Source organism: Liolophura sinensis, chromosome 9 (genome assembly GCF_032854445.1).
Source record: "Liolophura sinensis isolate JHLJ2023 chromosome 9, CUHK_Ljap_v2, whole genome shotgun sequence".
NCBI classification, from domain to species: Eukaryota; Metazoa; Mollusca; class Polyplacophora; order Chitonida; family Chitonidae; genus Liolophura; species Liolophura sinensis.
This window is the reverse complement of record NC_088303.1, coordinates 15,613,234-15,627,025: the sequence shown is the minus strand read 5'-3', so window position 1 is coordinate 15,627,025 and position 13,792 is coordinate 15,613,234. Positions and strand designations below refer to the sequence as shown.

Sequence of the window (13,792 nt, the reverse complement as noted above, 5' to 3'; positions counted from 1 at the left end):
TGATAAAGCTGTGTGATTCACCCTATAACCCACAAACAGGCAGACACATTCCCTTATGAAACTCTCCATCTGGAAATAAACGGTGAGAACATCATGTTCAGTGTGGTAAAGCCCGCGGATACGAAGTTTGGTGTAAGCGAAAAGTTTTCGGCCAGCGATCTAGACACTGAGGACCGTTCAAGTTTCCCCCATTTACGGCCTTCAGGCTCCCATCAAGGACAACAGAACGACAGTTATGAGTTACCCACTCTGTTAACAAAGTGTACCCTCACTGCCAGTTACAGGAAGTTGCGGTTCTTTCCGGGCAGAACCCTCTGTACAAGAACAAAGAAGTGTATGAGAATTGGGATGTGCAACTCAAAGGTCAGTGGGACGAATGGACAAGGTTGGAAGATGGCCACAGACCCCCATTAGTTTTCCATAAGCGACAATGTTAACGTTTAGCGCTGTAGCTCAGTCCCAAACATTCCGAGGCCAATAAGTTTTGGTGCATACCTGGCCCAGCATGTGAGAAAGAAGCTGTAAAAATCTTGACATAGGTTGACCGTCAAAATCTGGACCTTTCCATGCCGGCAGCTGGGAGGGGTGCCTAGCAACGCCAAGGGGACGTCACTCGCAGCCTCATCACCACCTGTCTCCTTGTGTCCTCTCGCCCAGAATTTCAAACTTTCACCATTAAAACTCATACCTGCCCAAAGCTTAGACAATTTCCATCATTTTGATACTAAGCATGCACCTGTGCACCAAAAACGGCAGGCTGGCAGCAAAAAAAGACTTTACACCCTAAAATACACAGAACTACAATCGTCCCTACTGAAAAACGGAAGTTGTAATGGGGGTCTGTGTCCTATCACACCAGCCAACTTTTTTCAAAATCAATAATTTTTGCACCACATAATGCTTACTACCTCTAAACCTCACACATAAAGTTACAGCTTGATACATGCAAAAACTTTTGAGTAGGAGGAATTTAACTTGGGGTACCCCTATCTTGGAAATGTGTCTGTTTGTCCGTCCTCAAGCACGAAGTTCAAAGCTCTGTAGTGCACATACCGTTCAAAATATCTTAACCAGGTCAAATGTTTTGGAAAGCTGGTATGTATATCTGCAAGAAAAATGAAAAAATTCCAATGACAAAGTATTTTACATTTTCCATTGACAAACATTTAGAAAATTATGGATTTTCAAGTAGATTTTCTTGTTTACAGCAGTGTTAAGAAAATACTTAAAAGCCAAAAGTGTCAAAATATATATCAAAAGACAGGTAATTTATCTGACAATTCACTTACAAAATATAGGACATACCTTTTAGCAACTTTGTGCAAAATTTGACTTAAAGTGATACAGGTGGGCAGCAAAGCGGAGTTTCAAAATTCCAGAAAAGTACATTTTGATCACCATCAAAGTAAACATATGCATCCAAATTGATATAGAAATGCTCATAGGCACAGTTTCCATGGATAGGGCTAAAGAAAAGACTAGTATCCCTTTTACATAGTGATTCACATGATAAAACCCTTTAAAAGATCACCCACTCCCCCCCCCCCCACTACCCCCCTTTCCCGTCTCCCCCCATGGCTGCCATTGGTTGGCTGGCTTACCTCAACTCACAGTGCAAAAGAATCCCACCACCTGTGTTGTTGCCTCAGACTAAATTAGTACTTTCCACATAACAAACACCAAAGTGTGACACTGGCATCTACAAGAGATAAGTAGAGGGGAGAAATATGAATTTGCCACTTACAAAAATAAAGCCACACAGTACATGCACATTGGTCATTCAGACAGTCAGCAAGGCAACCCTCCCAAGACATGTTGAAGGGACCCAAGAAGAGGGGAAAAAGCTATACTTTTTAACCTGTAACAACACAGAAATCCTCAAATAATCAGTGAGAAATTACATCCGTAATCAGGTTCCACACTGGGTGTTCCTGGGTGGGCATGAGGAATGGACATTCAAACTGTCCGTACATATATGAGAAACCTGTGACGTTTCCCCGGTTGGGGGGGGGGGGGCTGGAGGGGTATGTGTCATGGTGTAGTACCGGACCAATGACGGGGATTCTAGGTCGGCCAAGGGAGTTGAAGACTGCATCCGAATGGTCAGGCCTTTGAGGAAGCTGAACGGCTAGCAGACCCCACTCACCTAGGTAGATCCCAGTTCAATATATGCATAAACCAGGCAAAGTTCACTGACGCTATGTTTGGGAGACAAGATCTAAAGAGGGAAACCAAGACGAAAGCTCAATAGGTATTAAACTAGGATGTGAAAGCCATATGTAGCTGTCTAATTTCTAACTTGTGTGTGAGGACATTGGAAACATAAAAAAAATCCCAGTTGCCCAGGGAGGTGGATGCCACACTGGGCCAGATACTAAAACAAAAACTCCTTGAGATGTCGCAGGAACAGCGTACTATGTTCTGGTGGAGAAACACACACCTGGTGGGGCAGAGACTCATTTTCACAAGGGCAATATTCCAACAGATCACACTTACATGTATGCTAGAAACTTGAAATTGATCATTTTTGTTCCAACGCCACACATACTGTGTGAGTGCACATGTAACTTGTCAGAGGAATGAATATACACATGCAATGAAAACTACATGCCTACAGTAGTTTATTTTTAAGTTTAAAGAGGAAAATTTACCTTGTCCACTTCAAGTCTATGCCCAAAACAGCAGACAGTGTTGCAGCAGAGATGCCTGTTTTTAATGTTTTGTGACCTGCAGGATGATTTGAAGCACATTTACCTAGTGTGTGGTGGCACACATGGGAGGAACCTGACTTGGTTTGTAAATTAAATGCACACTGGCCCTCTCTACTACTCTAGCCAAGTAAATTAATCTGCTGATGTGTTTTTATCCACCTGTGTGAGGCTGGGCCCTTATATGTGATGCAAGGCCTTACTGACCATCCTTAATCACACCACTCTATCTATCAGCCACATACTCCAATTTCACTCGCAGCACTCAAATTCTGCATTATTTATCAAATGTCAGCCCCAAAAGAGACATTTTAAAAACCAGGAACAATGAAACGTTGTCTGTGTTTGTTCCAGTCTGTTTATACTCCTGTACTACCCTTGACCACAGAGCGTTTTAGCCGATTTTTAGACAAAATGGATATGTGGAGAAAATACAGAATTAAAAAGCTTTAAAACTGCTCAATCAAGTTCCATGTCAATGCAAACCACATCGCAGATGTACCCACCAAATATTATCAGGCTGCTGCGAAATCTGAGCACACAGTGACATATTACATGTTTTGGCACAAGTGGACAGATCAGGCCACAGACCCCCATTAGTTTTCCATAAGCGACAATGTTAACGTTTAGCGCTGTAGCTCAGTCCCAAACATTCCGAGGCCAATAAGTTTTGGTGCATACCTGGCCCAGCATGTGAGAAAGAAGCTGTAAAAATCTTGACATAGGTTGACCGTCAAAATCTGGACCTTTCCATGCCGGCAGCTGGGAGGGGTGCCTAGCAACGCCAAGGGGACGTCACTCGCAGCCTCATCACCACCTGTCTCCTTGTGTCCTCTCGCCCAGAATTTCAAACTTTCACCATTAAAACTCATACCTGCCCAAAGCTTAGACAATTTCCATCATTTTGATACTAAGCATGCACCTGTGCACCAAAAACGGCAGGCTGGCAGCAAAAAAAGACTTTACACCCTAAAATACACAGAACTACAATCGTCCCTACTGAAAAACGGAAGTTGTAATGGGGGTCTGTGTCCAGATGATGAAAAACGGAAGAGGATCAGAGAGGCCCTAAGATCTCCAGCCCTAGATATCATCAATCACTTAAAACGAGAGAAGCCTGATGCGACTCCAAAGGATTACTTAATGGCCTTAGAGATGGCTTTTGGCAGCACAGAGACTACAGAGGAACTGTTTATACGCTAGCATGTAATGTGTCAGAGAGATGGGGAATCGCCATCCCATTTGGATGCAAACTTGGAAATGGTAAACTGAACGTTGCTGAGTCACATCCTCTCGGGAGACGAGAAGGAGCACCAGGAAAGGGGTCAGCCGGTGCCCACCAGGGAAGAGCTCCATACAAAACCACGGTGGCTCAGTGCACTAGCGCAGCCTAATGACCGAGGAGCCTCTCACCGATGCAGTCGGTGTGAGTTCACGTCCAGCTCATGCTAGCTTCCTCTCCGACCGTACGTGGGATGGTCTTCTAGCAACCTGCGGATGGTCGGGGGTTTCTCCCATGCTCTGCCCGGTTTCCTCCCACCATAATGCTGACCGCCGTCGTATAAGTGAAATATTCTTGAGTACGGCGTAAAACATTAATCAAATAAATAAATAAATAACAAAAGCCCGGTCCAACTAATTCCTGGAACAGACATTCCTGATGGCCTTGCTGGTGATCCGTTTCTAACCACGTGCTTTACTGACAATAAACGGACAGACTGTTTGTTGGACAGTGGCTCCCAGGTGACCATTGTTGAAAGTTTCTTCAAAACTTTGAACCGTGAATTGAACTCTCGTCAAGATTTGACTGCTTGGCATGGAGGGGATGGAAAAATACCCTACTTGGGATAAGCTTTTGTCAGTCTTGGATTTGACAAAGACTTTAGTGGTGTCGGCAATTCATTTGAGACCCTTGCCCTGATTATTGCTGATGGAAAAAGGCCAAACTCCTGCCCAGTCATAACTGATACAAACTCAGGGATTTTCTCCAAAAGCTACAGATCAATGCCAGATCGTAGTTGGAAATCTGAAAGAACACATTACCTTCGCCCCAATTTTGGTTTTCGTTGACATGAAGAAATCTTTTGCCGTCCATGTTGATGCAAGCAGGGATGGTCTAGGGGGTGTCTTGTGTCAAGATCATGACGGAAACCTGCGACAGGTGGCATATGCAAGTAGAGGCCTTTCAAAGTCCGTGAAAAACTATCCTGCACGTAAACGTGAATTTTGGGCCCTGAAGTGGAGTGTAACAGATCAGTTCGGAGGGTATTTGTACATGGCCAAAGACGTCAAGGTTTACACTGACAACAACCCCTTGACTTACGCGTTGATGACTGCTAAGCTTGACGCCACTGGTCACAGGTGGCTTGGTGCATTGCCTGATTTTAATCTCAGTGTCTACTATAAACCCGGATAAACACCGATGCTGATCCTCTTTCAAGAAGACCGTGCCGAAATGCACCTGATTGCATCTCACACGAGAAGAATCTCAGGTGTGTCCTAAAGAAGTTATGAAAGCCATCTCAATGAATTTTAGACAGAGAAGCCAGCGTTTGTACAATGTATGTCAACAAATACAGATGCTATACCTGAAGACTTCGCAGCTCCTGGGAGAGGCCAAGTGTTGATTGGAGACAACATCAAACAAATGATCAGTCCATCCGAGAACTCGTACGGATGGTTGAAACTGGTACAAGATCAACTTCTACTCTACCTTGTCCACCAGAGCTCAAATCTTGATACGTCAACTTGACAGACTCTGCTTGAGGGATGGCATCCTGTATAGAAGGGCAAATTGTAATGACCCCACTGACCGGTTCAGTTGGTGTTGCCTGAGGGTTCAAGAGTAGCTGCCTTGCGTGGGTTGCACGGCAATGCAGGACACATGGGAGTCGAAAAAACTTTCCAACTCGTCCGAGCCAGCTTTTACTGGCCGAAAATGTCCACAGATATTGTAAACTGGGTGAAGCTATGCCCTGGGTACATCGGCAGAAAAACTTTGCCAAAGGTACCAGCTCCACTTGTGAACATCAAAACCTCATCGTTGGAATTGGTATATAGGGATTTTCTTTCCCTTGAGCCGGATAGTGGAAACTTCAAGACATCTTAGTGATGACGCATCGTTACACCTCATACGCTCAAGCCATCCCGACTAAAGACCAAACAGCCTGCACAGTAGCCAAGACTCTTTGGGAGCGGTTCTGTGTCCATTATGGTTTGCCAGAACGATTACATTTGGATCAAGGCGAGGTTTTGAAAGTAAAGTCATAAAAGAATTAACAGAAATGTTGGCGAGTTCTCAAATCACGCACCACCCCATACCACCCGCTGGGTGATCCGCAGCGTGAAAGATTCAACCGAACATTACTGAACATGCTTGGAACTCTTGAGGGAGAGAAGAAACAGCGTTGGAGCAACCATGTTGCATCTTTAGTTCATGCCTACAACTGCTGGGAGAATGACAGCACAAGCTTTTCGCCGTATTACTTTATGCTTGGAAGAGAAACCAGACTACCGTTAGACTTGGCCTTTGAAGTTTCGTCCAACAAAACCATCTCTAACGTGAAACACTCTGAGTATGTTTGGTCAACCGCGTGAACAACTAACTGAACTTACAAGTTGGCTACTGAAAGATCTGGGAAATCTGGAGACACCAAGACGAAATATAATAGAAAGGTAAGAGGTGCTGTTGTAGAGAAGAATGATCGAGTATTCATGAGAATTTTGGCTTGCAGGGAAAGCACAAGTTGGCAGATATCTGGATTTCAACACCTTAAGTCCAGCCTGAAAACAAGGATGGTCCCGCTCGTACCCTTCACAGGAACATTTGGCTTCAATTGGCTACTTTTGCAAGGAAATTCCCGTCCGAGACCCGCCCCCAAATGTTCAAATGTCGGACACGTCAGAGTGTCAGACGGGAAAAATCTGGATCTTCGGCAGACGACGAATCTGAACGTGGCTTTGGATTGCATTTGTCATTCCCAGAGGATATCCTAGTTGGCCCCATGCCAAGTGCCCCTCTCGCCAGCCCCTGCGACTGATAGGGAATCCTGTAGTTCATCAACATTAGATCCTTCTGTGCCAGAATTCGTACCATCACAAAAGTCTTTTGAGACTCAAGATGACTTGCAACAGCCTACTCCAGATGACAAGACAGGTCACACTGGCTGTTTGAGCTTGGATAGTGAGACTTCACAGCAAAAAGAAGGCTCTAAACCGCCAGATACCCCATCTGCCATCGGAGAAACCAAAAGTGACCCGGAAACAACTACAGAATCTGTACTCCCTCGTTCCTCCACGGACGTTGACCTACGATCGCCTGGGAGAAGCCGCTATCACGGAATGATTTGGTCTATTCCTCATCCTCGCCAAGGAATGTTCACCAAACTGAAACAGGACTTTGTAACTTGGAATGTCCCCTGATCAGTTACGTAGCAGATTTGGACAGGGGGAGTGTAACCCGGGTGCACTTGATGACCAGTGTCCTGCTCCCCGGTATGTGGAGATACATGTGGTAACAGACGAGAGACCCACTGTCTGATTGACTTTATGCCCTGATCGCGTCTGCTTGCTCTTTAGGAACAGATTTTAACCACATCCCCGTGTCCTGTAGGGTTGTCGGTGACCGTGTATTCCAAACTACCAGTTTTGCAAACCAGAACCTAGGTTACATAAAAATTTTGAAATATTTATTATTATTAAATATTATTTATTATTTATTTTATTTCATTTTATTTCATTGATTTATTTATTCATTGGTGATATTTCAATCACACGACGGCGACCGGCCTTATGGGTGGTGGGAACCGGGCTGTGCCCAGAAAAACGACCATCAGCAGGTTAGTGAGAGTCCTCCCTCGTAAGGCAAATTTTGAAATAAAAAGTTGTAATGATAAGACCGGGCGGAGGCAGATGGCGCCACCAAGCTAAAAAAAAAATGGGGCAAGACTGCTTGGAAGCCGTGAAAATTCAGGCAGTTCGAGTTTTTCTTTCAAATTCAAACTGTCAGCTCTCAATCATATTTTGATGTAATTAAGCTGTATTTATTCTGTTTCCAAAAAAAAAAATACTAATCTAAAGTGCTTTTAATAGAATGCAAAACCTAATGGTGGAAGGAGATTCTTCGGAATATAATTAAAGACGTACACTCAATCAAATCATCTGTTAATTTTAACAGAAAATCTGTTGCCTGGGTACGACTGAGCAGGTGACGTCAAAGATGGCCACCGGCCCGGATAGCACAGTTGGTAGAGCGTCCGCTTCGGGACCGGTAGATCCAGGATCAATCCTTGATCGGGTCACACCTAAGACTTTAAAAGAGGAAGTTGTAACTTCCTCGCTTGGCGTTCAGTATGAAGGGGATAGTGCAACGACTGGTTGACCTGTATCAGTATAATGGCTCGGCTTACTTGCCTTCAGTAAGTCGTCTCAGTGAAGCAGCACTAAATAAAAGAGCGGTGGAAATCCGTCCTGCACCAAGGAGGAACATTACACGTACATGCACCCTAATGATTCCTTCGTCGTCATATGACTGAAAAATTGTTGAGTACGACGTTAAACCCCAAGCACTCACTCACTCACTCAAAGATGGCCAATTGGATTCTAGTCTAAATAATCTGGGAATTCGCTTCAAAACGGTGTCATTTTGGACACGGATTCTAACTACACAGAAGCAAATATACTGCTGTGTCAATGTGAACCAATAATGGCTAACAACATGCCAACACAGGGCACCTGACAGGGTTGGCACACCACTCCACGCACAAATATGCACAATATCGCCATCACGATAAGAGCCCACAGAAAGTGACAACATGCCAACAGAAGGCATCTGACAGGGTTGGCACACCACTCCTCGCACAAATATGCACAATATCGCCATCACGACAAGGGCCCTCAGGAAGTGACAACATGTCAACACAGGGCACCCGACAGGGTTGGGACACCACTCCAAGCACAATATCGCCATCACCACAAGAGCCCTCAGGAAATGACAACATGTCAACACAGGGCATCCGACAGGGTTTGGACACCACTCCAAGCACAATATCACCATCACGACAAGAGCCCTCAGGAAGTGGCAACATGCCAACACCGGCACTTTACAGGGTTGGGACACCACTCCACGCACATAGCCCATACGCACCACATCACCATCACGAAAAGAACGAAGGGGCCTCCGTGGCTCAGTCGGTTAGCGCGCTAGCACAGTGTAATGACCCAGAAGCCTCTCACCAATGCGGTGAGTTCAAGTTCAGCTCATGCCGGCTTCCTCTCCGGCCGAAAGTGGGAAGGTCTGTCAACAACCTGCGGATAGTCGTGGGTTTTTCCCGTGCTCTGCCCGGTTTCCTCCCACCATAATGCTGGCCGCCGTCGTATAATTGAAATATTCTTGAGTACGGCGTAAAACACTAAAACACCAAACCCACACACGAAAAGAGCGCTCAGGAAGTGGCATCACGAGAAGAACGCTCGGAAAGTGGCAACAATGAAGTAGGCTAACACAAGGCATCTGTCAATACTCCGCTGAGCTATCAGGCTAACATACGTCCACGCCACCACCAGGAGGCCATCACCACAAGAACACTTACACAGTGGCAACAGTGAAGCACGCCGTACTCCAGAATATTTCACTTACACGACGGAGGACAGCATAATGTTGGGAGGAAACCGGAGGAAACTCATAACCATCCACAGGAAACCCCAGTCTTGAACTCACCGCGACCGCATTGGGGGGGGTTGTGGCTGGGTCGTTGCGAAGCGCTGGCGCGCTAACAGTTAAATGCAAATTGCGGTGAAATTATAAGCGTCTGGATAAAGGAGACAGGTTTCCAGAAGTTCAAATAATCAATCAAGCAGTTAATAATAATAATAATTAATTTGATTGATGTTTTACGCTGTACTAACGCATATTTCACCTATACGACGGCGGCCAGCATTATGGTGGGAGAAAATGGGGTAGGGGCCACGGGAAACCCACGACCATTCGAAGGTTTCCGGAAGACCGTTCCACGTACGGCCGGAGAGGAAGCTCACAGCGACCGCATTGGTGGGAGGTCCTTGGGTCTTTGCGCCGCGCTAAGCCCTCGGCTTGGCAATTACTGAAGGCCGTACATGTTCCCAGTTCTACCGGGAATATTTTAAAGTGAATAAGACAATCTCAAAAGTACTGGCATAACATTTTGAGTTGGTATACTTTATTGAGCAACATTATGACATAATAAATTTGGAAAATACTAATACAAGTTTACTTATTAGCTTAATCTAAGCTTTCAAAATATCGGGATTTAAATATATACAATAGGTTATTATGAAATAAATGCAACCTAAGTAATCATATGACAGTTAAATGCAAATTGCGGTGGTCTTTAAACACCTAGAGTTGACAACATCAGAAAAGTGAGCCGTGCATTTACAAGTGTCTAGGTAAAGGAGGTTTCCGGAAGTTCAATTTATCAGTCAATTTGATCATAATAATAATAATGCTGTAATTTCAGACAGAGGTTCATATAGATACATAAATTACAGTTACAGCTATTTAGATATTTGGTACTTTCTGCTACATCTGTCTTACACGTACATACAGTCTGTTTTCACTGTACAGCGCACGTGGCAAGAAAATGGAGAATGTGTATTTATTTATTTCTTTGAGTGACGTTTCACGCCGTACTCCAGAATATTTCACCTATACGACGACGCCAGCATTAAGGTGTAAGGAAACCGGGGGAACACATCAGATTACTCACACAATGGGGTAGCTTTTCCCGCACAATGGAGTCTCAGCTGGACTGACCATCGTTATCATACATCGTTGTAATACAGGAGTATTACGTAATCAGTACGGACACAAATCGTCATCACAAAGGCAGGGATGAACAACAGATCATACCGCTTAGGTCCGAATAATTTTAGGCCGGAAAGATTCTGCCATTACATGATGCTTCACTCCGTACACACATGATGAATTTATAGGGTCTAATTAGGAAACAAACCACACCTTCCTAGATGGCCTTAGCCTAGATGCAACTTAGCTGTGCATTAATTGCAGTTGGTTCGTTAAAAACCTTCCACCAATATGTGCACACGTGCATACGTCAACGTGGGCAAGTTCCTCAGCGACTTGTCAAGTGCCAAGGTCGCAGTGGCTGCCACGGGCACTTTCACACCTGTAAAACCTGACCGCAGTTGCATAAAGTTTCGACTGTAAATTTAAACACCATGTACATATTAAGATAATAATAGCAGCACACATCTGGTGTAGGTTTTAGGGGGCATACAAATACAGTCAAACCTGTATGTTGTCTCCCAAGCTTCAATACCCAAGTTGGAAAATCAAACATGGGTCTAACACAAATTATACACTCGTTACTTCCAAATCGCATCCGAAACAATTAATTGAAACAGATGTAATAAGTAAGACTTAAAGTGAAAAAAGAAATTACCGGAAATGGCCAGTCTGATACAAGTTCGGCTTATGCATTTTTGTTGACTACATAGACATTTTGTGCCCACTAGCTGAAATATTTAAATTCTCATTTCATTTTTACATTCGCATTTCTGTTTGTTTATATTTCGGTTCTTCCCAGTTCGCCGTGGTGTCCACTTGTCACATGCAGGTTTGTCTTATATGCCACGTAAATGTCACTTATGCACCACTTAACACCAGGGTTCTGTATCCAGAGTAAAGCATTACACATATTTGTGTCGCTTTGCTGCGCATGCGTAATTGTCACATGAAGTCATGCCTGATGTAAAAATGTCTTCTTGCCATTCGTCTGGGATCAAACTTCACAAAATAATCATCTGAACAGAGCAACAATTTTTCACTGAACAACATAAATAAACACACTAACACCGTATTTATAGTGTGATGGCCAACGCTGATCTTTCAGCTTTCTTGTGTAATCATATTTTGCGTATACAAGTTAAAAATACACGGTAATTTTTCTTCAAATCCTAAGTTAGTTACCGGTTATTGGATTTTACAAAAATACATGTAATGTGAATAACAACGTTTATAAGCTGATGGTATACGTAGCCTACAACGACAGTATGACGTAAATCTGTAAGATGGATTTACCTCTAACCACAATGGAATAGGCCTACTCCAGAAATCAAAAACACAAACAAAAGTGTGCACACAAAGGTCAAAACAAAAGGTAATCACATATACGAAAATAACAGAAAGACAAATCATCTTAAGCATTCCGCTGTGTTGTAAAACAAAACGTCCAGCGTTTTTAGAAGACAAAAAGAGTTATTCTAACAAATCCGTATTTCGATTTCGACGCTTTCCTTAACAATAACAACATCTTTAGAAACAATGGTACAATTTGAAGAAAAACCAGGAAAAAATATATCTCAGAAACATAAATTAAGAATGAACTTCTGGTACGTCAACTTTAAGAAAGCAGTTCCTCAAGTTTGCTCACAGCGAATTACACCTACTCCATAAACTAAAAAAAGAATAACGAGACAAAAAATATTCTTTCCATAAATATAATTTAGGACAACCGTTTTCTAAAGTTTCCTTACAGTGAAAACGAAACTATAAAGGCGTATATAGGCCTACACCACGTGACTGTGCTTAGTTCAGGCCTCTATAAGACGCATAAAATCTTTGAATCAAATGCAACTTGCGTCTCACAGTTTCATGCCTTGTAAGAAAACAGCAACAGACAGTATGTGGGTAAAACGGTGATAACACCGAGAAAGAGTTTTTGGATTGGGATTTAATTAGCAGGTCTTATTAATTTGATGAGTACAATCACATCACCCATTTCATGAAAAGTTCACACAGATTGTGTTAATATTTAAGCATCAACAGTATGCGGTCTTAAACGTGTACAATCACGAATTTCACTTCAGAGAAAGTTATACAGAGGTTATGTACAAGCATCAACAGTACACCTTTCCAGGCATTTGCAATTAAGTGTTTCGTTTATGGGAAAGCTCTCAATGATACGGATAACAGGTAAGCCTTAGCCGTAAGCTTCTTCAAGCACTTACAGCCAAGTTTTATATCAGACAAAGTTCACAAAGATTCTACTAATTAATAAGCGTAAACAGTAAGCCTTTACAATCACGTTTAATTTAAGAGAAAGCTCACCAGGAAAAGGCTGACAGATAAAAATCAATTGCAGGCGTTTTATTTTCAAGACTTTCTGTCAGTTGGTGAACCCTCCCGTGTAGAGCCCTCTAAGGGTTTTGCCAAACTGCAATGACTGAATTTAACTGAGAAACATCCGGAGTCAACACAGACTAAGAGGTATACAATCACAGCACAGTTTTTCCTGTCTGCCAATCTAGTTTTGATTTGGCTTACATGAAATTTGGACGTCACCAGTGACAAAAAAAAAACAACAGGCTAGCCCGAAAATTTGTTGGTGGACAAAACCTCCTGAAGCTAGTTGCACAAAGCTACATGGGTGAGGCACACATGCTACTGTATGGCTGGGTTTCTATTTGCCGAGAAGAATGTACCCATTATCTTTCATGAAGTCATCAGGGTATTCCTAAGTGCTTTGATTAATGAATTCAAAGAAACAAAACTGTTCTTGGTCCTTGTTATTTCGATATCACATCCTTGCATGATTGAGAGGTACAAGTACATAAATGATCGTTAGGAGGACTGCATACCAAATACACAGGCTCCTGAGCTATATCACTTCAACATTTGCTTCACTTGAAAATTTGCAGAAAATAGGCAAAATATTAATACAGTTATTACAACAGTGAAATATGCAATCGATACAGTACCAAAGGTGCTGTTTTAATATTATATGACTTGGCTGTGTTGATATCTAGTTTAACACTACAACACAACACCTGCTGGAACATATGCCAGTGTGCCCCTGAAAAAATCTCAAAGAAACAAACACACGAACTCTAAGGCTATTTTTTTTCTGGCATGTAATTCTAGAAACATTGGAACTGTTTGTACTTGTTATTAATTAAAGCATGTCTCATGTCCCTGAAACAACTGCATCTCTATAGTGTGTCAGTTCATAATATAATTTAGCATGCACTTTAACATCAACCTTACTTTACTACACAATATCACAAAATAAGGCATTTCTGCCTGG

At 43.0% G+C, this 13,792-nt stretch overlaps 1 long non-coding RNA gene across 1 annotated transcript; it reads right to left on the bottom strand.

Annotated features, from left to right (window-relative positions):
• Nucleotides 1-409: 409 nt before the first annotated feature.
• Nucleotides 410-3,700, bottom strand: LOC135475522 (uncharacterized). The gene is made up of 3 exons (XR_010445056.1): nucleotides 3,390-3,700; nucleotides 1,602-1,699; nucleotides 410-1,105 (listed from the first exon to the last, which is right to left on the bottom strand). It is a non-coding gene; the product is annotated as an uncharacterized LOC135475522 (long non-coding RNA).
• Between the last annotated feature and the right edge of the window lie 10,092 nt (nucleotides 3,701-13,792).